Here is a 26,058-nt window from a genome sequence, read left to right as displayed (position 1 = left end):
ACACTTCTTATCAAACTGTCTGTACTGGGCTAGCTTGATTATCACTTCAAAAGTTTTTTTTCTCTTACTTAATTGGCCTCTCAGAGTTGGTAAGATAACTCCCACCTGTTTATGCTCTCTGTATGTGTGTATATATATCTCCTCAATATTTATTCCACTCTGTATGCATCCGAAGAAGTGGGCTGTAGTCCATGAAAGCTTATGCTCTAATAAATTTGTTAGTCTCTAAGGTGCCACAAGTACTCCTGTTCTTTTTGCGGATACAGACTAACACGGCTGCTACTCTGAAACCTGTCATATGTGCTACTCCTTACTCAAAGCTATGATAACTTCACATTCTAGCCCTCAAAAATGCAATGCAATGGAATCCACTTTTCAAGAAAAGACTCTTATACTAGTAGTATGGGGGATCCATGGGTCAATGCCCCTCTGCCATGTACATTGGCCAAACCGGACAGTCTCTATGCAAAAGAATTAATGGACACAAATCTGACATCAGGAATCATAATACTCAAAAACCAGTCGGAGAACACTTTAACCTGTCTGATCATTCAGTGACAGACCTGCGGGTGGCTATATTACAACAGAAAAACTTCAAAAACAGACTCCAACGAGAGACTGCTGAGCTGGAATTGATATGCAAACTAGACACAATCTACTCAGGATTGAATAAGGACTGGGAATGGCTGAGCCTTTACAAACATTGAATCTATCTCCCCTTGTAAGTATTCTCACACTTCTTATCAAACTGTCTGTACTGGGCTAGCTTGATTATCACTTCAAAAGTTTTTTTTCTCTTACTTAATTGGCCTCTCAGAGTTGGTAAGACAACTCCCACCTGTTTATGCTCTGTGTATGTGTGTATATATATCTCCTCAATATTTATTCCACTCTGTATGCATCCGAAGAAGTGGGCTGTAGTCCACGAAAGCTTATGCTCTAATAAATTTGTTAGTCTCTAAGGTGCCACAAGTACTCCTGTTCTTTTTGAGTAGCACATAGGGGAGCTACTCAAGGAGTAGATCAGATCCTGGATATGGGGGATTTTATCCTGGAATGCAGAGACTCTGAAATGGACTTTGTTCCTATGACAGATAATCAATGAACATGAGCTTCAAATATGATGCTACAGCTAAAAGAGCTAATGTGATCCTTGGATGTATAAGCAGGGTAATATCAAGTAGGGCAGATGCTGAAAAATTGGAAAAGGGTTAAAAAGAGTTCTACAAAAATGATTCAGGGTCTGGAAAACATGCCTTATAGTGAGAGACTTAAGAAGTCTAATCTATTTAGTTTAACCAAGAAAAGGTTAGAAGGTGACTCGATAACAGATTATAAATATTTACATAATGAAAAGATTTCTGATAGTAACTGGATCTTTAATCTAACAGAAAAAGGCATAATGAGATCCAGTGGTTGGAAACTAAAGCTAGACAAATTCAGATGAGGAATAAGTCACAGATTTTTAACAGTGAGGATAATTAACCATTGGAATTACTTATTTAGGGATGTGATGGATCCTCCATCACTAGCATTCTTTAAATCAAGATTGGATATCTTTCTAAAAGTTATGCTCTAGCTCCAACAGAAGTTATGAGCTTGAAACAGGAATTACTAGGTAAGGTTCTATGGCCTGTATTATGAAGTTGGTCAGATTAAGTGATCAAAATAGCCCCTTCTAACCTTAAAAATTATGAATCTATGATTCTATGAAATTATGACAGTCACAATTCAGCCCCTACTTTTGCCTCCCTCCATGGGGTGTGAAAGTAATGAGAGCCCTATCCTTGGTATAGCTTCCCCTGCTGTGCTGGCTGGCACTGAGGCTTCTGTTGTAGAGGAAGTGGGTTAGTGGCCTCTCCCCTTCCCCATCTCTGTGTATTCTCATGCTCTCTCTTGTTTTGTGCTGCTAGTTACCTCTCTCACTGCTCCTCGCCTTGCTGTTCTATTGGAAGCTCATTCTCTGCTTCAAGATCTCTCTTTCTGGAATGCAGACCCCTCTTTATTTTCACTTCCTCTTACTAATTCCCATTGCTACTGTGTTTTCCTGACTTAACAGCTCGCTTATGAGTACTAATGCTACTCAACCCCGGAAAGGTAGTAGGTTAGTGGCTAAGAGCTCTACTGTTATTTTTATTTTCCAGTGATCAGCATTACATTAAGATGAAATAAATACAATACTGTAGTTTTCTAAAAAAGCACATACAGAACTAAATTCAATGTGGATAGCATATTAAAATAAGGCCTGGTCTACACTACGAGTTTAGGTCGAATTTAGCAGCGTTAAATCGAATTAAGCCTGGACACGTTCACACAGCTAAATCCCTTTTTTCGACTTAAAGGGCCCTTTAAACCAGTTTCTTTACTCCACCTCCGACAAGGGGATTAGCGATAAAATCGGCCTTAGCGAGTCGCAATTGGGGTAGTGTGAACGGAATTCAACGTTATTGGCCTCCGGGAGCTATCCCACAGTGCTTCATTGTGACCGCTCTGGACAGCACTCTCAACTCAGATGCACTGACCAGGTAGACAGGAAAAGCCCCGCGAACGTTTGAATTTCATTTCCTGTTTGCCCAGCGTGGAGAGCACAGGTGACCATGCAGAGCTCATCAGCACAGGTAACCGTGATGGAGTCCCAGGATTGCAAAAGAGCTCCCTCATGGACCGAACAGGAGGTACGGGAACTGCTCGCCATATGGGGAGATGAATCAGTGCTAGCTGAACTCCGTAGCAGTAAACGAAATGGCAAAATATTAGAAAAGGTCTCCAAGGCCATGAAGGACAGAGGCCATAACAGGGACGCACAGCAGTGTTGCGTGAAAATTAAGGAACTACGGCAAGCCTACCACAAAGCCAGAGAGGCAAACGGAAGGTCCGGGGCAGAACCGTAAACATGCTGCTTCTACGCGGAGCTGCATGCCATGCTAGGGGGTGCAGCTACCACTACCCCAACCGTGTGCTTTGACTCCTTCAGTGGAGAAACACACAGGGAAGCGGGTTCGGGGTACGAGGAAGATGAGGATGAAGATAATGTAGATAGCTCACAGCAGCAAGGAAGCGGAGAAACCGGTTTCTCCAACAGCCAGGATATGTTTATCACCCTGGACCTGGAACCAGTAACCCCCGAACTCACCCAAGGCGTGCTCCCAGACCCTTAGGGCACACAGGGGACCTCTGGTGAGTGTACCTTTGTAAATATTACACATGGTTTAAAAGCAAGCATGTTTAATGATTAATTTGCCCTGGCAATCGCGGTCAGTACAGCTATTGGAAAAGTCTGTTAACGTGTATGGGGATGGAATGGAAATCCTCCAGGGACATCTCCAGAAAGCTCTCCTTCATGTACTCCCAAAGCCTTTGCAAAAGGTTTCTGGGGAGGGCTGCCTTATCCTGTCCGCCATGGTAGGACACTTTACCAAGCCAGGCCAATAGCACGTAGTCTGGAATCATTGCATAACAAAGCATGGCAGCGTATGGTCCTGGTGTTTGCTGGCATGCAGACAACATCCATTCCTTATTGCTCTTTGTTATCCTCAGGAGAGTGATATCATTCACGGTCACCTGGTTGAAATGGGGCGATTTTATTAAGGGGACATTCAGAGGTGCCTGTTCATGCTCTGCTGAACAGAAATGTTCCCCACTGTTAGCCATGCGGTGGGGGGAGGGGTGAAGTGATCATCCCCGAGAATTGGGTGTGGGGGGGAAGGAGGGTTAGTTGAGTTTGTGCTGCATGTTAACCCGGAAACCGCAGCCCCTCATTTTTACATTGCAAACCCATTTTAAATGGCCAACCCAATGGGTGCTTGGTATGGGAAATGAGTGCGCTACTGTTTGAAACCATTCCCACATGTTAAGAAGGTTAAAAAAGCCAAAAGACTGTGGCTTACCATGGGTGCCTGCAAGCCGAAATCTGTTGCCTGGCACTGCATGAGTGATCTCTCACACCAAACCGGCAGGCCCTCAATATAAGAGGAAAAATGCAACCTTGTAACCAAAGCACATGTGCTGTGTGATGTGAACAGCAAAATTTAACGTGAAAGAGTGTACCCATTGTTCTCTAAAATGTGTCTTTTTTAACCACCTCTCCCTTCTCCTCCACCAGCTGCAAATGTTTCTCCTTCACAGAGGCTAGTGAAGATTAGAAGGAGAAAACGGCAGACTCGGGATGATATGTTCTCGGAGCTCCAGATGTCCTCCCACACTGACAAGAGCACAGCAGAATGCATGGAGGCAGTTAATGTCAGACTACAGAAAAGCACAATATGAACGAGAGGAGAGGTGGTGGGCTGAATCGCGGGATGATCAGAGCAAGTGGCAGGCTGAAGATGATAGGTGGCGTCAGCTTGCAGACAGAAGGCAAGAGTCAATGCTCCAGCTGCTGGAGCATCAAATTGATATGCTCCAGTGTATGGTTGAGCTGCAGGAAAGGCAGCAGGAGTAGAGACCGCCGCTACAGCCCCTGTGTAGCCAACAGCCCTCCTCCCCAAGTTCCATAGCCTCCTCACCCAGATGCCCAAGAACTTGGTGGGGGGGCTTCCGGCCACCCAGTCACTCCACCCCAGATGATTGCCCGAGCATCAGAAGGCTGGCCTTCAATAAGAGTTAAAATTTTAAACTGCAGTGTGTCCTTTTCCTTCCCTCCTCCCCCACCCATCCCGGGCTACCTTGGCAATTATTCCCCGAGTTGTGTGATGAATTAATAAAGAATGCATGAACGTGAGGTAACAATGACTTTATTGCCTCTGCAAGCGGTGCTCGAATTGGGGAGGGGAGGGTGGGGTGGGGTGGTTGGTTTACAGGGAAATAGAGTGAACCGGGTGGGGGGGGGGAGGGTTCATCAAGGAGAAACAAACAGAAGTTTCACACCGTAGCCTGGCCAGTCACAAAACTCGTTTTCAAAGCTTCTTTGATGCGCACCGCGCCCTGCTGTGCTCTTCTAACCGCCCTGGTGTCTGGCTGTGTGTAATCAGCGGCCAGGAGATTTGCCTCAACCTCCCACCCCTCCATAAATGTCTCCCCCTTACTTTCACAGATATTGTGGAGCGCACAGCAAGCAGCAATAATAATGGGGATATTCTTTTCGCTGAGGTCTGAGCAAGTCAGTAAGCTGCGCCAGCGCGCTTTTAAATGTCCAAATGCACATTCCACCACCATTCGGCACTTGCTCAGCCTGTAGTTGAACGGGTCCTGACTACTGTCCAGGCTGCCTGTGTACGGCTTCATGAGCCATGGCATTAAGGGGTAGGCTGGGTCCCCAAGGATCACGATAGGCATTTCAACATCCCCAACGGCTATTTTCTGGTCCGGGAAGAAAGTCCCTTCCTCCAGCTTTTGAAACAGACCAGAGTGCCTGAAGACGCGAGCATCATGTACCTTTCCTGGCCATCCCACGTTGATGTTGGTGAAACATCCCTTGTGATCCACCAGGGCTTGCAGCAGTATTGAAAAGTACCCCTTGCGGTTTATGTACTCGGTGGCTTGGTGCTCCGGTGCCAAGATACTGATATGGGTTTCGTCTATCGCCCCACCACAGTTTGGGTATCCCATTGCAGCAAAGCCATCCACTATGGCCTGCACGTTTCCCAGAGTCACTACCCTTGATATCACCAGGTGTTTGATTGCCCTGGCAACTTGGATCACAGCAGCCCCCACAGTAGATTTGCCCACTCCAAATTGATTCCCGACTGACCGGTAGCTGTCTGGCGTTGCAAGCTTCCACAGGGCTATCGCCACTCGCTTCTCAACTGTGAGGGCTGCTCTCATCCTGGTATTCTGGCACTTCAGGGCAGGGGAAAGCAAGTCACAAAGTTCCATGAAAGTGTCCTTACGCATGCGAAAGTTTTGCAGCCACTGGGAATTGTCCCACACGTGCAACATGATGCGGTCCCACCCGTCTGTGCTCCTTTTCAGGGCTGGGGCCTATGCCTTGTGAGAGGTCTATGTCCATGTCAATTTCCTCATCACTCTTGTCGCCGCGCTGCAATTGCCTCCTTGGCTGGTCCTGGTTTTGCTTTGGCATGTCCTGGCTCTGCATATACTCCAGGACAATGCGCGTGGTGTTTATAGTGCTCATAATTGCCTCAGTGATCTGAGCGGGCTCCATGATCCCAGTGCTATGACGTCTGGTCTGAAAAAAGGCGCAAAACTAGTATCTGACGGAGGGAGGGGCGAGTGACGACATGGCGTACAGGTACAGGGAATTAAAATCAACAAAGGTGGCTGTGCATCAGGGAGAAACACAAACAACTGTCCACAGAATGGCTCCACGAAAAATTGATCTCAAAACCCTGGGTTTAGCAGGCCGTTGATTTCACAGAGGGAGTGGGAAGCAAATGAATACCGAACAAATCTATTTTTTACATCTTAAGCTGGCAGACGATGGTGCAGCATGACTGATAGCCCTCGGCATCTTCTGGGTGCTTGGCAGAAAATACTGGGCGCTTGGCAGAAAATAGCATACTACGACTGATAGCCATCATCGTCATTGGGAAGGCAGCGACTGGGGGATATACGTAGTTTCAGCCACTGCAATACGACGACGATGAATACCAGTCATAATACACCATCTTCTACCAAAAGGCAAGGGGCTGCTGCTGTGTGCAATGCAGCCCCACGTCTGCCAGCACCCAGATCGCTGATGAAGGCTACCAGTCATACTGCACCGTCTACTGCCAAAAGGCAATTAGCTGCTGCTCTGTAGCAATGTAGTACCACGTCTGCGAGCACCCAGAGGACATATGGTGATGGTGAGCTGAGCTGAGCAGAGCGGGCTCCATGCTTGGCATGGTATGTTGTCTGCACAGGTAACCCAGGTAAAAAGGCGTGAATCGATTGTCTGCCGTTGCTCTGATGGAGGGGGAGGTGCCTGACAACATGTACCCAGAACCCCCCGCGACACTGTTTTGCATCATTCAGGCATTGGGATCTCAACCCAGAATTCCAATGGGCGGCGGAGACTGCGGGAACTTTGGGATAGCTACCCATAGTGCAACGCTCCGGAAGTCGACGCTAGTCTCGGTACTGTGGACGCAGTCCGCCGACTTAATGCTCTTAGAGCATTTTATTTGGGGACACACACAATCGGCTGTATACAACCGATTTCTATAAAACCAGCTTCTGTAAATTCAACCTAATTTCGTAGTGTAGACATACCCTAAGTCTTTTTTTGAAGAATCTGTTCATGTGACTGTGGTGAACTTCCAAGTAATCAAGAAAGTAACTACAATGTGTTAAACAATCTGTTTTCATATTGAAAGCCATTCCAATTGAAGTCTGTAATAAGCCTTTGTAAAACGATTGAGACCTATCTTGTAGCACACTCCTCCTACCAGACCAAGCTTTGCTCTGTCTGAGTCAGCTCACTCCCTTGGTTAATTCTGTCTGCGCTCTCTAAGGGAATCCAGGGAAGCAGTTTCGAGCAGGATTAGTTGTTTTATTTGAAGCCTTCTTAACAAACAAAAATAATAAATAATAAGTAATAAACATGCAAACTCTTCCCTCAAAGTATGTGCAAGCTGAGTAGTACCTTCCCCAAGTATGTCCCTTACACCACTGACTTCAGTAACCAAATTTCCTGACTCTTACCTCGAAGCCTCAGCAATTATGGATTTCACACAGTGTGCCCTCTGTCTGTTTGGTTCCTGGAGCAATTCCTCTCTGCAGTAGCTCCCACATCAGTCCATTGGGAGCACAAAACCTGCCCCCTGAGCTTCTGGAAAGTGTTGTAGTCTCCTCCCCCATTTCCTGCTGGTAAGGGTTTTTTATAAGGGTAAATTAAATAATTTCCAGATCTTTCTCAGGAGCAGTGGGCAGGGCTAGTGAGCCAGCCAGCTAGCTGCAGGCCTCCGACCCCAAAGGAATGTTATCCCTTATACCCTCACACTCCTGCTTTGAGCATCGTACATATTTGACAAATACAATGTTCTCAGTGATTGATAGTGTATCAGTTAGATGGGCAGAATACATTTTGGAAATGAGAAGTACTTTTTTATTATTATTATTTTGACAGTAAGTTGCACCTTGTAACACTTTAGAAAAACTCCCATACAGTTCAGAGCAACAAATAACGCTGTAGAGCAAAATCAAAACAAAACTCCAAGGACTTTTTCCTCCACTCTGGGAGTTTTTATTTTTAATGCTGTGAGTGGCATATGTGGAACAATTATCCTCAATTAGTTAAAGCCAAAGGGAAATAAAAAGGACTGTGCAGGGACTTAAAAAAACTATGCAGTATAAATAAAATCTATTAATCAACTTAGCATCTAAATACCATGTAAGCAAGAATTATAAAGTTCATCTTATTGACATAAATCTTTAAGATTCAAAGCATACTGCCAAAAATGACTTTACAATTTGATTAGCATTTGTTATGAGTATAGATAACTTGTTATGTAATGTACATGCATTGAGCAATAATGTCAAGCAATAATGTCAGATAGCTTGAACAAATTACTCAGCCATTGAATTTATGGTCTAATAGGATTCTAACTGAGTTGCTAACGTTTTGCTAGGGTCAATGAAAAAAGTCAATATATAGAAACAACTTAATTAGTGGCATTGATGAAGATGTCAATGAGATCAGTGAGTATATAATATATTATGGACACAATGCATATCATCATGTTAGTAATGCCTTGTACTGCTTTGAGTGGGCTTACTCTGTGAATCCCTCTTTCCATTACGCTGTAATTATTTAAAGATTGAGAGAATACAAGGTTTACTTGAAGCTTGTGTTCTGTAAGGAAATGTACAAATCCTAACTGTAAAATCAAAGGCCCAAATTTTCAAATGAGTGCACATATTTCATAGATATGCAAATCTTCCAAAGTGTGCATACACACTGAGGTTGTGTAGGCACATAGCTACAGATCTAGAATGAGGATTTTGCACATGTTGGGACATCACATGACTCAATCACACACATGCTTTTGTGAACAACCTTTTTTTTAAGGATTTACAGTAGAAGTAAGTACAATAACCATATTTTTTAAAAATATTTTTGTACAGTGCCTAGCCCAAAGGAGCCCTGATCCCTGAGTGAGACTTCCAGTCATTATTACAGTACAATGTATAATACTACTACTAATAATTAATGTGGGCTGTAGTTATCAGATACATGGAGGCCAATCCTGATGTCCTCCTTTAGTCCCAGTGAAGTAAATGGAAGAACTGATCACTGTGTAAAGATATGTACATATGGAAAGAACAGCTGATAGTGGCGGCTTTTAAGTCTTTCAGACCAAGGCATAACAAGATCCAGTGTCTGAAAGTTAAAGTTACACAAATTCAACCTTGAAATAAGGTGTAGTTTCCTAGCAGTGAGAGTGATTAATCATTGGAACAGCTTGCTTGGGATGGTGGTGGACGCACCCCTGCATGGGATCTTTATAATATGATTAGATATCTTTATAAAAGACATCTTTAATCCAGGTTCTGGAGAAAATTCTGGTCTGTGTTGTACAGGAGATCAAACTAGATGATCATAGTGGTGTCTTCTGGCCTTAGAATCATTACATCTATGATTTTTTTTAAAATTGAGTAATACTCCATGACTGGGTCTATGGAAAATGTGAATGTGAGGAGTGGGCATTTTTTTTTAAATCATACTTTTACACAACTTTCCAAACTCTCACTGGCTTTAAATGGGGAAATATAAATTTGTACTTGGAATAGATTTTTTTTCAACGAGTCATTGACAAAGGACTGATTGTGTGTTTAGTTTTGCCTCTCAAAATATGTCAGTGATGTATAAACATTGCCAATATTTTGTATAAAAATTAATAACAAACCAATTGCATTTTTGTTCTGTGACATATCACAAGCTAAAAATGTTGTGTATCACTTTTTTGCCAAATTTATCCCAAGGCAGGTGAATTGTCAGGTAGCATGAGCCACTAAGATTAATACTTCTTTGTGCAGGGGTTCCAGTGCAAAATGACTGACGTGTGGGTCAGAATCTGGCCCTGAATTTGCCTGGTTACGTTTTTGTAACCAGTTTTATTAACCAACCTGTAGCTGCTGCATTATGGAAAATATTCTAGATTTGTATGTGTTTCTTTTCCCCATTTGAAAAGAATTTCTAAGGGACATGAATGAAAATAAGATTTTGGTTGATTAGGATTTCATCTGTTCCTGAATGCATTCTGATGCTTTCCCCATATTTTCCCCCTTCCATGCTCCTCGTGAATGACCAGCAGACATTCAGTTGTGTTAATTTTTGGTCCTTAGCAATCCCAATGGAATACCACTTCGTAAAATTATTTTATGCTCTACACTGTATGGGAGTCTCCTGATAATATGCTTTTTATTTCAGTGTGACAAATTAATTTTAAAAAGTAGAAATAAGCTTTTCCACAATAAGAATTTTAATTTAGTTAATTAGTGAAGGCCTCATTTGCATACAATATCCTTACCCTGACTAAGTTCAAAAGCTGGCAATGCACCACTGACTTATTTACTAAAGGTCTGATCCTGGGAGGTCCTGAGCATCCTCAATTGCCCACTGAAGTAAGTGAAAGCTGAAGGAGGTCAGCACCACACCTAATCAGTCCCAGCTTCCCAGCTTTATCATCTATTGTTGTTCATGGCCACATCAATAAAGGGATGTAAAACAAAGTGATAAACTTCGATTATTCTCTTTTTTTTCTTTAGAAATAAATGCAAAGAGATGAGGCTTTTCATTTCCAATTTATTATACCACAGGCTATGGTTGCTTGTATATTCATTTTAAATGCTTGCTATTTGTACCAGAGTAGAACAAAGTCATAGTTGGAGTTATGGTATATTGCTCCAGTTCTGACCCCTGACGCTGCTTTCTCACTACTAGCTAATGTGAGATTGATAGTTTTGCTTCACTACAGATATAAGACCAAACTGTGTCTCATAACATGGCATGGAGGAGGTACCCCATCAAACAATGGCTGTAATACTGGAATTTATTCTAGGAATGAAATTGTGTGTGTCACTCTGAAGCCTAAAATGTCTGTTGAGTCGGTATGAAGTGATAGAAGCAGCTACACACGAAAGCTCTTTTTGTTCAGAACATCAGTAGATACAATCATCACTGGGTTTTGTGGTCTGTTACAATTTTTAAGTTCTCAGCCATTTTGACTTTACACATTTCACCCGTGAGGTGTACAGCTACTGAAAGACATGTGAAGAGCCCCGACCATTATGATATCAAAGGTAACTCAACCAATCACCACCCTTACTCAACATCTAATTTGCATGCAACAATTACCTTGGTTGCATGAGGGAGGTTACACAGATGATGGATTACTTAGCCCAACTGTCACATCCGTACACCCAACTGTCACCCCCACAAATCAACACAAATCTCCCAGCACACCTCCGACTCAAACCAACACACCCACCCATATAACACAATAACTGCCATACACAATAACCTCAAACACACATATCCCCTCACTGCAGCACACATTCATTCACCATCCACACGAATCCACAGAACTCTCACTGCACAATACAATCCACACACAAACCAACACAACCAACACACACAGTAACTCCAAACATACACAACCCCTCACCACAGCACAAAATCCTCATTCACCACTGGCACATTTTCCCCCACAGCCCTGCCCCCTCAAGACACAAATCAACAGAGTCTCCCACACAACAACTCAACCAACATACACAATAGGAACATAAGAGCAGCCATACTGGGTCAGACCAAAGGTCCATCTAGCCCAGTATCCTGTCTTCTGACAGTAGCCAATGCCAGGTACCCCAGAGGGAATGAACAGAACAGGTAATCATCAAGTCATCCATCCTCTGTCATCCAAGCCCAGCTTCTGCCAAACAGAGGCTAAGGACAAGATCCCTGCACATCCTGGCTAATAGCCATTGATGGACCTATCCTCCATGAATGTATCTAGTTCTTTTTTGAACCCTGTTATAGTCTTGGTCACAACATCCTCTGGCAAAGAGTTCCACAGGTTGACTGTGCGTTGTGTGAAGAAATACTTCTTTTTGTTTGTTTTAAACCTGCTGCCTGATAATTGCATTTGGTGACTCCTAATTCTTGTGTTATGAGAAGGAGTAACTAGCACTTCCTTATTTATTTTCTCCATACCGGTCATGATTTTGTAGATCTCTATCATACCCCTCTTAGTCATCTCTTTTCCAAGCTAAAAAGTCCCAGCCTTATTAATCTATTCTCGTATGGAAGCCATTCCATACCCAAATCATTTGTGTTGCCCTTTGCTTAACCTTTTCCAATTCCAATATATCTTTTTTTTGAGATGAGGCAACCACATATGCACTCAGTATTCAAGATGTGGGTGTGCCATGGATTTATAACCCCAAACACACATAGCCCTTCATGGCAGTACCAACGTCTGATTCATCACCCACACAAATCTCCTGGTACAATCCCCCCTAAATATAAATCAACATAACTACCCACACAACAACATAACCAGCATGGGATTTGTAGTCTATAATCCAATTTGTAATTTCTCAGCCATTTTAAGCTTTTTCACTCACGAATTACACTTTTCAGCTAAAACAACGAGGAGTCCTTGTGGCATCTTAGAGACGAACACATTTATTTGGGCATAAGCTTTCATGGGATATAACCCACTTCATCAGATGCATGAAGTGAAAAATACAGTAGGCAGGTATAAATATACAGCACATGAAAAGATGGGAAATGCCTTACCAAGTGTGGGGCGTCAGTGCTAACGAGGCCAATTCAAGGTGGATGTGGCCCATTCCCAACAGTTGACAAGAAAGTGGGGGTATCAACAGAGGGAAAATTACTTTTTGTAGTTACCCAGCCAATCCCAGTCTTTATCCAGGCCTAATTTTATGGTGTCAAGTTTGCAAATTAATTCCAGTTCTGCAGTTTCAGCTACTAGTCTCTCTATAATGCCTTGAAAAGTCCCAGGGAGGCTGTGGTGACCAAGGATCCTGTAGAAAATATGTAAGAGCTGCTCCCACCAGCACACCCATCCTGATATCACTTAGTAAATGGAGGAAAGGGATACAGCCACAGTGCCTGCTGAGACTCCTTCCTTCTAAGGCAATAACTGCTGTTGGCAGTGCTAGCCTCCTCTTCCCCTAAATAGACAACTTCATGGGAGCCATGAGGGAGGAAGAGGCTCCCTGCATCCTCTTCACATACTGCCTTCCGTTCACCTACAAGAGTGTAGTTATAATGTACCCTTAATATTGTTCAGTGCCTCATGAACAGAAGGCGAAAGTGCTCTTTGTTGACTCAGTTGTTTGTTGGAAGTATCATTTTTTAAAGAGACAGGATTTTTTTCTCTATTGCATAGAATCAGAGTGATCCTGTCTTTTTAATAACAGTCCTCTCCCCTCAATAGCACTGCTGCCCCTCAGATGCTGTCTGAGAGGCATCCCTTATTCTAAGTAATAACTTCATGAAAGTCATTTGCTAGGCTTGTCATTTTGAATTATTGCAGAGGAGAAGAGAGGAAGATCATAATTAGCAATAATACATAAAATACTACTGTATATATATTTGGCTCACACATTGCCAAAACTACCTATTTACTGTTCCAGGATTATAGGTAAAAAGAATATTTGTACCTCCCCTGCCTACTCATATTGACAGGCCCGTCAGAGGAATATTCTGAAACCTAACAATACAGCAATGTTAGCCACATAGAGCAACACCTACAAAAATATCTGCTCTCATTTTCAATATATGCACGCTGAAATTTGCATGTCATATGGCAACACAATTTCCCTCCTCCATGTTATCACTCCAGTTGATGTCTGCATGTTGATTAACAATGGAATAAAGTGTTCTTTTTCATTCTTATCATTACTTATTCATGTTTTACCATACGAGATGGATTTTACTTCCATACCTGTGAGATAGATCTGAATACCTGCTTTCTGATTCTGACAAATTTGCTACCTGGAATTTATCAGTTTTGATTATGGAGATCCATATTATAAAACTGTGTAGAGGATATATCCTTCTCCAACCCAAATTTATTCTTAAAATCCTACCCTCTTTGCTGATATCTTGATAGGAATACGAGATTTGTGCATGCCTATGAGGGCTGTTACAGCTTAGTGAATAGGGAAAGAGTTATTCTTTAATATGTTTATTAAGTCTGACCGGTGATTCAGTCTGAGTATGCTTGTACCTCATTAGTTTGCATTTCTACAAAAAATGTGTGTGACTTTTTTTTTTTAATGGATATTTGGGAAGAGCTTTTATTCATGCAAATAATAGCATTTATATATGGATGAGACTATTCATGTGCAAATAAATTCATTTGTTCTGGACATGCTCTCATGGCCACTACTACATATACTGGCTTTGTGGTTTTGTAAATGGAGTTGTTGGGAGGCAGGGAGACACTAAGAGATTGTTTTCAAAATATCTGGCTTTGTATGAGTGGCAGTGTAGAGAAGAGAAGGCAGAGGCAGCAGAGAAGAGGCTAAAACATAAAAAAGATTCCTTGTCTAGACATATTTGCACATATTCTAACCTCAGGTCATGGACTAAGATTTCTATACTGAGAATGGTTGATCAGCACCTGGGGACTACTGCTGTATGAGGAGGATTTTACTCAATAACTGTGTTTGGTAGATACCTCATACCTCAGTATTTTGTGTATGTTAAATAAAGTAGTTTCACAAACAAGCCCAAACCAACCAAAGCCCTGTTACTGATTCAGTAATCTAACAAGAAGGAAAAAAATAGGTGACCACACCCTTCAGCAGTAGCACTGCCTTCCCCTAGACCAAGCTATGCTAAACACTTTGTCACCCATCTGCAAAGTCATTTTGTGGATTATTAATCAATATATTAAGCAATATAAGTTCTAGTACGGAACTCTGAGGTATCTAAATATGGTTGTAAGCTGTTAGTTAAAGAATTCCAACTAATGAACAAGTTAATAAAAATAGTGATTGCTCGGAACAGAAATGAACTGAGTCACCTACCAATCTAGGCCTGGGTACTAGCAATCAAAAGAGAGTGCAGAATGGAAAGGATCAAACGTGCCCTGGAAGACAAAAACAAACATTATAACAGTATCTGGTCTCCATTACTTTATTTTGTGTTTTAGTAGTCAGGGTTGTTGACTAGGTAGTGTAGTCTGAGCAGAATACTATGGATTGCAACCCTGCTGATTTTCTCCCTCTTTTAGCTCAGTTTCAAGCTCTATGATACCCTCTGAGTTCAGGGACTGCTCCATCCTAGTGCTCCCACAGACACTATCTATTAAAAAGAGACATGGAGGGGAGCAGAGCAGAGCAGGCAGGACTTTGGCAAACATAGCCCATAGTGCAGGAAAGTTCAGGGTGCACCTTTCAGGAGTGATGCAGTGAGCACACTTTTTTAATGTTCCTCCATTGAGCCTCCCAAAGCTCCTCCTGTGTAAAGGCACCGTCTGAATCTCCATATCCTGCATTCCATCTCTCTGGGCTGGTCTACACTGGGAGGGGTGGGGGATGGATCTAAGATACGCAACTTCAGCTACGAGAATAGCGTAGCTGAAATTGACGTATCTTAGATCGACGGCTGCGGCTCCCCTGTCAACTCCACTTCCGCCTCTCGCTCTAGTAGAGTTCCGGAGTCGAAAGGGAGCGCGTTCGGGGATTGATTTATCACGACGAGACATGATAAATCGATCCCCGATAGATCAATTACTACCCACTGATCTGGTGGGTAGTGAAGACGTACCCTTATGTACAGATATAAAAACATATAGGCTGTAATAAGACAAAATTAAAACTCCAATCAGAGATATTGAATGAAGACAAAGACTGAAGATTTATCTTAGATCAAATTCCGTTTGGCTCACACATGAGTAGGTCCAACTGGTGAGACTGTTTTCATGGGTAAGACTAGCAGGATTTGGGCCCTCATTGAAGTTCACCCCATAGCATTCTGTGCCAGGTCTCAGGACTTCCTGTTGTGGGAAGTAAATAAACTCACTGTACCACATTCATGACTACTACTAAGATCCTGCAGATGTCTCCACACTGCCGAGATACAGATCATGTCCAGCATAGCATTAATTCTCGAAACATGCATTTCTTGGAAGCTATTCTCTCTCTATCCAAATAGGCCTGAACAGAGGGCCCACTAAAGCCTCAGCTGGAGCGGGGGTGGGGGTGGAGAGAACATTTTGTAAACTGATTGCTTATTGCAAAAAAAATAAGTCTACTTACAGGACTGGGAATTTGCTGCTTTATTTAAATACATCACAACAGAGTGTGGGAAAACTTCTACTGACTAAACCAGGAACTAAGGGAAGGGTGGCACATAGCTCCATCTTATAATACCCTGAGTAATCAAGTTAACACTATCATGACAACTTTACTACAAAGCACAAGTTGAGTAACTGTGCAAGAGCCCTCCACTCTCCCTTCATATTATTCGTTAGGAACTTACAGTGTGCTCCACCCTGCTACAAAGGTGTAAATAGGGGATGTGATAACTGTTCTACCCCATAGGCTGTCAGAAGGATCAACAGAGGATTCTGTCCTACCCATCTGTGATGTTGTCTAATTAAAATATAACCATGCAAATCATTATTGCTACCACTGTTATATAATTGCAACAAATTTTATACGAAATATAACTCATGGCCAGAAAGGGTTAAAGCTTGCAGGCTGAATGATCCAGAGCCCACCTTTAAAGTCATGTTAAAAGAGTATGCGAATGGTAATTAGGGCCATTCATGGTAAATAGGTTAAAACTTTGAAATGCCAACCTATATCCTACTTTCGACATCTCCGACTCAAAGACTATTTCCAACACACCTCTGAACAACAAACTAACCCACAGAATCCTTCCTACCAACACTACAAAAAGAAGGATGCTGCGTGGACTCCTCCTGAAAGTTGAAACAACAGATTGGACTTCTACATAAATTGCTTCCGTCGACGTGCACAGGCTGAAATTGTGGAAAAGCAGCATCACTTGCCCCCTAACCTCAGCCATGCTGAACACAACGCCATCAACAGCCTCAGGAACAACTCTGACATCATAATCAAAAAGGCTGACAAAGGAGGTGCTGTCGTCATCATGAATAAGTTGGAATATGAACAAGAGGCTGCTAGGCAGCTCTCTAACTCCACATTCTACAGGCCATTATCCTCTGATCCCACTGAGGATTACCAAAAGAAACTACACCACTGCTTAAGAAACTCCCTGAAAAAGCACAGGAACAGATCTGTATAGACACATGCCTAGAACCCTGACGGGGGTATTCTATTTGTTACCCAAGATCCATAAACCTGGAAATCCTGGATGCCCCATCATCTCAGGCATTGGCACCCTAACAGCAGGGTTGTCTGGCTATGTGGACTCTCTCCTCAGACCCTATGCTACCAGCACTCCCAGCTATCTTCAAGACACCACTGACTTCCTGAGGAAACTACAATCCATCGGTGATCTTCCAGAAAATACCATTCTGGCCACTATGGATGTAGAAACCCTCTACACCAACATTCCACACAAAGATGGACTACAAGCTATCAGGAACAGTATCCTCGATAATGTCACAGCAAACTTGGTGACTGAACTTTGTGACTTTGTCCTCACCCACAACTATTTCACATTTGGGGACAATATATACCTTCAAGTCAGCGGCACTGCTATGGGTACCCGCATGGCCCCACAGTATGCCAACATTTTTATGGCTGACTTAGAACAATGCTTCCTGAGCTCTCATCCCCTAACGCCCTGTAAGGGTGTGGACTCACCCCTGCGGTGCCTCCTGCTGGTTGTCCTCAGGAATTAGGTATCAGAGGGGTAGCCGTGTTAGTCTGGATCTGTAAAAAGCAACAGAGAGCCCTGTGGCACCTTTAAGACTAACAGATGTATTGGAGCATAAGCTTTCATGGGTGAATACCCACTTCATCAGACGCACGCATGTGTCTGACGAAGTGGGTATTCACCCATGAAAGCTTATGCTCCAATACATCTGTTAGTCTTAAAGGTGCCACAGGACTCTCTGTTGCTCAGGAATTAGCTCTCCCAGCCTTGGAGTGCCCTCTGCAGGCCAGTGATCTGCCTTGCCACTGGCCCCGTGTCCCTCCCAGGACCTCAGTGCCCCTTTCTCTGGGTGCTGCCCCCTGGTAGTGCCCCCACAGTTCTGGGTCTCCCCCTCCCAGGGGAACCCCCACCCACTATCCCCACTTCGCCTCAGTCTTGGCTACTGCCCAGTCTCCATCTAGCCCCCGTTCACTGGGGCAGACTGCAGCATCAGCCACTCATCACAGGCAAAGGGGTTCAGACCTGCTGCCTCTGCCTACCCATGGGTTGCCCCTTCGCAGCCCAAGTACCCAGTTGGCCTTACCCTAGGCCTGCAGCGTGGGGGGTTTCCAGGCCGGAGCTCCCCAGCTCCTCTTGCCTTTCCCCAGCCCTGCTCCACCTTAGGTACCCAGGTACGCTCCAAAGTGCCAGAAGAGTACCCAGAAGTCACCTACTACAGGACGGGTCCAACAAAGAAAATAACAGAACGCCACTAGCCGTCACCTTCAGCCCCCAACTAAAACCTCTACAGTGCATCATCAAAGATCTACAACCTATCCTGAAAGATGATCCCTCACTCTCACAGATCTTGGGAGACAGACCAGTCCTCACTTACAGACAGCCCCCCAACCTGAAGCAAATACTCACCAGCAACCACACACCACACAACAAAAACACTAACCTAGGAACCTATCCTTGCAACAAAGCCCGATGTCAACTCTGTCCACATATTCAAATGACACCATCATAGGACCTAATCACATTAGCCACACCATCAGGGGCTCATTCACCTGTACATCTACGAATGTGATATATACCATCATGTGCCAGCAATGCCCCTCTGTCATGTACATTGGCCAAACCGGACAGTCTCTACGCAAAAGAATAAATGGACACAAATCTGATATCTGACATCTGGAATATTCATTAACCTGGCAGGTAATGTGTCTGATCCTTTGGGATTGGTAGAACCTTTTCTTTTATATGATGAAATAAGATTTTCAGAAATCTTCATCATATTTGACGTGGGTACTTGGATGGAGGCCTGAGGCTGGGTTACTTCAAGGAAACTGTGTTGTTTGTACTTCAGAGTAACCAGTAAGGTAGTATAACAGAAGCTGTTTAGTGCTTGCTTGGTAAATCTAAGTATTGAATTATCTATAAGCTTTGGGGTTTGTCTGCCCCATTCTTTGCAGTTCACCCTAATTGAGTGACCTTGGCTGGCTCCCCACTAGGATCCCGGTCACACCATCCCTTGAAAAATTTGCTGCACAAAGTTTTCCTTTTAGAAAACCTAATTAGTTGGCTGAAATCTTGAAGAATCCATTATATGTGCTTTATGCAGGGCTTGTGCAGTGGTGTATTTCATTCAAAGAAATAGTAATGTTTTTCTTCATTTGGCTCATATTGTTTGATTATAGAAGTTTAGCTGATGGGTGTGAGGGAAGTGAGATAAAGAGAGGTGAAGAATGATTTTTTGCTTTTATGTTTTTTAAATTCTGGGACATTTTCACAGACGACTAGAATTTTTAGAAAAAGTCTTGTAGCTTTTATGAAAGTTCAAACTGAATTCTCTCTCTCTGTCTGGAAATAGCAGGTATCCCAAGTTTTATTTCTAAGATGTTTTGTCCATCTGTAAAAAAGTGCCCACCTTCACCAAACTCAGAGGAAAAGAGTTAAAAATAATTGATTACATTTTACCTCAGCAGGATATCTGCAATCTGTTTAGGTTTTGAGATATATTGTTTATAGACAAATGGCTGCATATGGTATGAAATTACTGAAAAACACCTGGGACAATACAACTGTCTGTTGGTTAATTTATTTGAAGTTACAGACCCGCAATATTTGTGTATAAACAAGAAGAATAATTTTAGAGCCGGATTTGGGAACAGCTTTAGTACATGCTAATGGTTTCATTCACCTGTTTTTTGTTGTTGTGGTTTTCTTATTAACTATAGGAAAACAAAAGCATTTCCATAAGAGTAAATTTCATGGCATGAAACAAGAGTTGCTGAAAAAGAAAATGACAAAGTATAAGCATAGTTTAAAGATAGATTTAAGCTTTTTTGTGCAATTATGACCTCATTGCAATAATCACAAAGTGTCCCCCTAGTAGACTTAGAACCAATGTTGAAGGTTGTTAGGCCACAGTCCAGCAAGACATTTAAGCATGTGCATAACTTTAATCCCTTGAGAAGTCCCATGGACTTCAGTGGAATTATTGAAGTATTAACGCTATGCACTGGCTAATGTGCTTTGCTACACCAAGGTCTTAAACAACTATTTATCACTTTTAATAATATAAAAATAAATCATACTAAAACTGTTAAGAAAGGAATAGAGTTTTTCTGCGTAGTTTATTATTGGACTGGTAACACTAATTTATTTTCTGTTATCTTCCCTCAAAATGTTATTATTCATGCCAATACATTTTTTCATGGATGGTTAAATAGAAGAGGATGCTGAGGGAGTTGTGTGCTTGTTTGCCAGTGAAACAAAATGATGAATAAGGCTGTTGCCAGCCCAAAAGGACTCAAAGGGGGCCACAGCGGGGTTCGTTGCCCGGTGTGCTCTGCACCAATGAAGACACCGAGGTGGAGAAGCAAACCAAATTTATTCAAGAGCTCTGAATAGGCACTAGGAGACCAGCATGTCTCAAATCAAGCGCAGCAAATACAAGCAAGTGTCCCATTTTATATTCCAAGCTGTTTCTGTGCAACCCTTTGTTCCGTTACTCCCTTTCACCCCTCATACCTCTCCCTCCTTGAGCAGTTACAGTTAGAAAGATTCCCATCTGTATGCTTATCTTTGACCTTGTAGTTTCATGCACACGCAGACTTACGCAGTCTTTCCCTCCCCCTTTTCCCCCGCATTATCACTACAAGTTTTACTAGAAAAGCTGACCATTACATTTCTGCTACAGCATGTAAGCAGTTAGCATGGAATTAGGTGAGAGTTCACAAGATGGAGTTATTGTGGCTCACCTAGACCCAGAGCGCAGGAGTTTCATCGGCACTTATGGCCTTCCACTCCCCCGAGTTACCTGGTAGCTATGCCTAGTGACACCAACAATCCCTCCTTTGAGAACACTCAACAAACCTTTGGCAGAGTTTTCTCATACTCTAAAGACAAAATGCGATTAAGCTCCATGCAATTGGAATCATCACTGAGAGAGTATAAAGGAACTTCTGGGGAATGGGAGGTACAAATCTTACGTATGAGCACTTTACAGCAAGCGAGCAAAAGGAAAAGGACAAAACATATTACAACACCTGTGAGCAAGATGCGAACAATGCCTCCCCCTAGTCCTCCTAGACTAGGTAACCAACCCCAAAGGGAATCAAAAATAGTGGGTTCCCCTTCCTGGGCCTTCCACTGGTTCAAGGCTTGTTCAGCTGACAAGATATGCTTGTTAATATCCTGTGAAAATTCTGGGACATAGGTACAACATTCTTCTCCAATAAGGGCACAGACCCCGCCCCGTGAGGCTAACACATAATCTAGGGCCTGGCGGTTTTGCAAAGCCAGCAGTCGAAGCTGGTACAGCTCAGAATTTATGCTTTTCTTTATGGCCAGGGTATCATTGGCAAACTGAGTGAGAAATTTAGACAGTCTTCTGTAGAGTTGGGTTAGTCGTCCCACCCCATAGGAAGGGAGGAATATCATCCCAAACCTGTCTCCTTCACCGATGGGTTCAATGGAGCTCTCAAGGACCGATAGTACCTAGGGTGACCTGAGGGATCCTGGGTGAGAACACGGAGGGGAGGAGCGAGATAGCCTTTGTAACAGCTACCATGCCAACCATGAGGGAGCCATTTATAGGCACTGTTATCACAAACCCAGAATGCTTCACCATAACTAGCCTTTCCATTGTTACCTTGTAGGTCCTGTAGGGTGGCTTGTGGGAACAGGGCAAACAATGCAGCGCCGGTTTGCCAACCGGTGGCATTTAGTACAGGAACAGTGAGAGACCCTAAATCTGAACCCATATTGTGATTACAACAACCCAAATGCCCAGAAGATAAGAATTATTGATACCAAACAAATAAAAAAAATAAATAAATAAAAGGACCAGTACCGTAGGTTAGGTCGGCCTTCTGTGAATAGATAAAACCAATGCTCAGGGTTCTCGCGGGGAGTGTGCTGTGGCTGTTCAGAGAGATCACCAGGCGTTCCCAACGATTACTGTCTTTTAAATAACAGCTTACGTCCCAAATCGTTGTTAGCAGTCTTCTCTGCAGGCTGGACAGTCCACCGTTCAGGAATGGGTACTGCTTTCAGTCGAGAGTGATGAATCCAGTTCTTGTGTCCTTCGACCTTTGCCGCTGTGTGGGAGACAAGCAGGACGGTGTGGGGTCCCTTCCACTTCTCTTGGAGAGGCTCGTCCTTCCAGGTCCGCATGAGAACGGAGTTACCAGGCTGTAAGGAGTGGACCGGGGCATCCAGCAGAAGAGGCTGTGAATCTTTGGTGTATCTGTGAAGAGAAGAAAGAACAGCAGACAGAGAGCACATGTACTGAGACAAAAAACCACACCTCATTTCCCACTCCCCTGCCAGAGCCGGTGTACCATTCAGAGGCCATGCCCTTCCAAACATAATCTCGAAGGGACTAAGCCCTAACCTGCCCTAGGGGAGAGCACAAATGCGGAGTAACACAAGGGGCAAAGCATCAGGCCACCTAAGAGAGGCTTCCTGACAGACCTTTGAGAGGTGTCGCTTGAGTGTCTGATTTGTGCGTTCCACTACTCCATTGGCTTGTGGTCGCCATGGTGTGTGGAGCTTCCAGGGGATTTGCAGAGCACTTGATATCTTTTGAACAACTTGAGATGTGAAGTGTGTTCCGTTATCAGATTCCATCCACTGCGGGAGGCCGAAGCGAGGAATGATCTCCTTGACAAACTTAAGAGCTACTGTTTTGGCAGTGTTGTTATGACATGGGAAGGCCTCAGGCCATCCACTGAATCGATCCACCAAGACGAGGAGGTACCTGTACCCTTGGGTCCTGGGAAACTCAGTAAAGCCTATTTGCCACACCAATCCTGGGCCTGGGGTAGGTGGCTGGTGGCACTGCTACTCCTGGTCGAGGGTTATTCTTCTGGCAGATCAAACATTCAGCCTGTACCTGTGATGCTAGCGGTTTAAGTCTAGAGGTTAGAAAATACTTATTCATAAGCTGGGTAAGAGCCTCTCTGGCTGCGTGTGTGGTTTGATGCAGGTTCTGCAACACTGGTCGAATCAGGCCCTTGGGCAGGAGGATTTTTCCCTCTGTGGAATAAAGCCATCCCTCCTTTTCCTGGAGACCCAGCCTGTCAGCCAGGTTTCTGTCATCATGGGAGTACTGAGGAGCTGCAAGCTCACCTACTGATGGGATAAGGGCATGCATTTGGGCATTCTCCTCTGTTGGTGACTTCAGGGTAGCAGCGTGCTTGGCTTCCCTGTCTGCTCTGGCATTGCCCTTGGTTACATCTTAATCTTCCCTTTGATGGGCTTTGCAATGTACAACTGCTACCACTGCAGGGAGTTGTACCGCTTCTAACAGCTGGAGAATTTGAGACTCATGCTTAACCGGAGAACCTTGGGCTGTTAGCATTCCCCTTTGCTTCCACAAACCAGCGTGAGCATGCAATACCCCAAAAGCATACTTTGAGTCAGTAAAGATATTAACCCGTTTGTCTTTTGCCAGCTCGAGTGCACGAGTCAGGGCCACTAGTTCAGCAAGCTGGGCAGATGTCCCAGCAGGTAAACTCTCAGCTTCCATGGTATCATGGAGAGACACAACAGCATAATCAGCCCTCCTTTGCCCATCCACAACAGTACTACTGCTATCAGTATACCATTCCAAGTCAGCATTTGGGAGTGGTTGATCTTTTAAATCTGGGCGGCTGGAGTAGTGGGCATCTATGATTTCCAGACAGTCATGTTCCTGCTTTTCTGTTTCTGGGAGCAGGGTAGCTGGATTAAGGGAGGGACAGGTTTGCATGGTAACTTCAGGATTCTCTAACAGTTTTGCCTGGTACCGAGCAACCCAAGCCTGTGTGAGCCAAAGACCACCCTTAGTGTCCAGCAGGGCTTGGACCATATGGGGAATATACACTTGCACAGTTCCTCCCAGTGTCAGTTTTTGAATTTCCCCAAGCACTAGGGCAGTGGCTGTGACCGCCCTCAAGCATGCTGGCCACCCCTTTGAAACTTGATCCAGTTGTTTAGAGAAATATGCCACAGGACGTTTCCAGGCACCTAATAACTGAGAAAGCACTCCCAGGGCCATCCCTTTCCTTTCATGCACATACAGTTGGAATGGCTTAGAGAGATCTGGCAGACCCAGGGCTGGGGCTTCCATCAGCTTCCTTTTCAAGATTTTAAATGCCCTGTCCGCTTCTGGGGACCAGTGAAAGGGGTCATGATCTGTTCCCTTAACACATTCATACAGAGGTTTAGCCCACAGTCCAAACTCTGGGATCCATATTCTGCAAAAGCCTGCCATGCCCAAAAATGCTCTGAGCCATTTACGGTTGCTAGGGATAGGAACTTGGCAAATAGCCTCCTTTCTGTCATTTGAGAGCCTTCTCTCTCCCTGCCTGATGTGAAATCCCAGATACTGTACTTCAGAGAGCGCAATTTGACCCTTGCTTCGAGCTACCCTGTATCCTCGGAGTCCAGCAAAGTTCAGTAGACTCACAGTAGCTTTAAGACAAGGGATTAGACCCACAGCAGCAATTAGCAAATCATCTACATATTGCAGGAGGAGGGCTTTGTCTGAATTATTCCACTCCTCCAAGTCTCTGGCCAGAGCCTGGCCGAACAGAGTGGGGGAATTTTTAAATCCCTGGGCCAATACTATCCAGCAAAGCTGCTTTTTAACCCTTCTGTTGTCTTCCTTATGCCTGGCAGTATTTTGCAGATCTCATAGTGCTTGGGCACATTCAGGCCCCCCTTTCTCTTGGTTGTCAGCCAAGTCTTAGCTGTGAACAATGTCCTTGGATAGGGCCAGCATGACTGAGCTTGCTAGCTATATTTTCCAGTTAACTCATTCTGTTCTTTTTCCTTCTCCCTTTCTAAGGGTATAAGCCCTATTTTCAGTCTCCAAGATCTGAGCCATAGACATTCCAATTAAATCCTCCTTTTTCTGCAATTTCCTTTTAATATCAGGGGCCGCACAGCTGGTGAAGATACCCTTTATAATTGCCTCAGTTGCCTGATCATCTGGGTTTGCACTAGTAGTTTGCCTGATGGTATCCCGAATACACTGCAGGAAAGCCACTGGACTTTCTTTTGAGTCCTGGATTAGCTCATACGGCTTGGCCCAATTGTTATGTCTGACAGCTGAGTGCCGGAGGCCATGCATAAGCAGTTCCTTATAGGAGTTAAGCATCCTCAAATCCCTCGCCTCATTTGGGTTCCACTGGGGGTCCGCTGTAGGGACAGCGATCTCAGGCAGGGGCTTGCCTTCTCTGTCCTCATTATGCCTTTTCTGTGCCTCCTCCCTAGCCTTAGCTATAACCTGATTCTGCTCCACCTCAGACAACAAGGTTCTCATAAGTATATTGCAATCATCCCAGTCAGGCTTATGGCTTGCTAGACACCCTTCAAAGATTAAAATGAACTTGCTTGGATTCGTTGAGAATTCCCCTGCTTCTGCCTTAAAGGCAGCTAGGTGTACTAGGTTAAAAGGCACATGAGAATACACTGGCACAATCTGGGCTGCATGATCCTGTGTTCCTGGATGGGCTACCACATTCTCAGTAATCAACGGATACAATCCCACCAAGGGGGTACTCTCTGAAGCCTGTGGGGGTGCTCGAGCTGAAGGGGATACCGATTCTGCCATTACAACTGTGGGAGGGTGCTGGGGTTTAGCAGCAGTTACTACCGAGCCTGTTGGAGTCAAATAGCACTTGTGCAAAATATCAGGCCTATTTCTTAATATCATAAACATATATGCATAGAGATGTTCATTCCATTTACCTGTTCTCTGACAAAACAAAAGTAACTGAAGGATCGTGTTGTAATTAAGTGATCCTTCCGGTGGCCACCTTTCTTGGCACTCTAACTGATATTGAGGC

At 43.9% G+C, this 26,058-nt stretch overlaps 1 long non-coding RNA gene across 1 annotated transcript; it reads right to left on the bottom strand.

Annotated features, from left to right (window-relative positions):
• Positions 1-9,029: 9,029 nt before the first annotated feature.
• On the bottom strand, positions 9,030-21,940 carry LOC117874040. Its single transcript, XR_004644874.1, has 3 exons — positions 21,588-21,940; positions 16,846-16,847; positions 9,030-9,042 (listed from the first exon to the last, which is right to left on the bottom strand). It is a non-coding gene; the product is annotated as an uncharacterized LOC117874040 (long non-coding RNA).
• Positions 21,941-26,058: the final 4,118 nt, after the last annotated feature.

This window comes from Trachemys scripta, chromosome 3 (genome assembly GCF_013100865.1).
Source record: "Trachemys scripta elegans isolate TJP31775 chromosome 3, CAS_Tse_1.0, whole genome shotgun sequence".
NCBI classification, from domain to species: domain Eukaryota; kingdom Metazoa; phylum Chordata; order Testudines; family Emydidae; genus Trachemys; species Trachemys scripta.
This window is presented reverse-complemented; position numbering and strand designations above follow the sequence as displayed.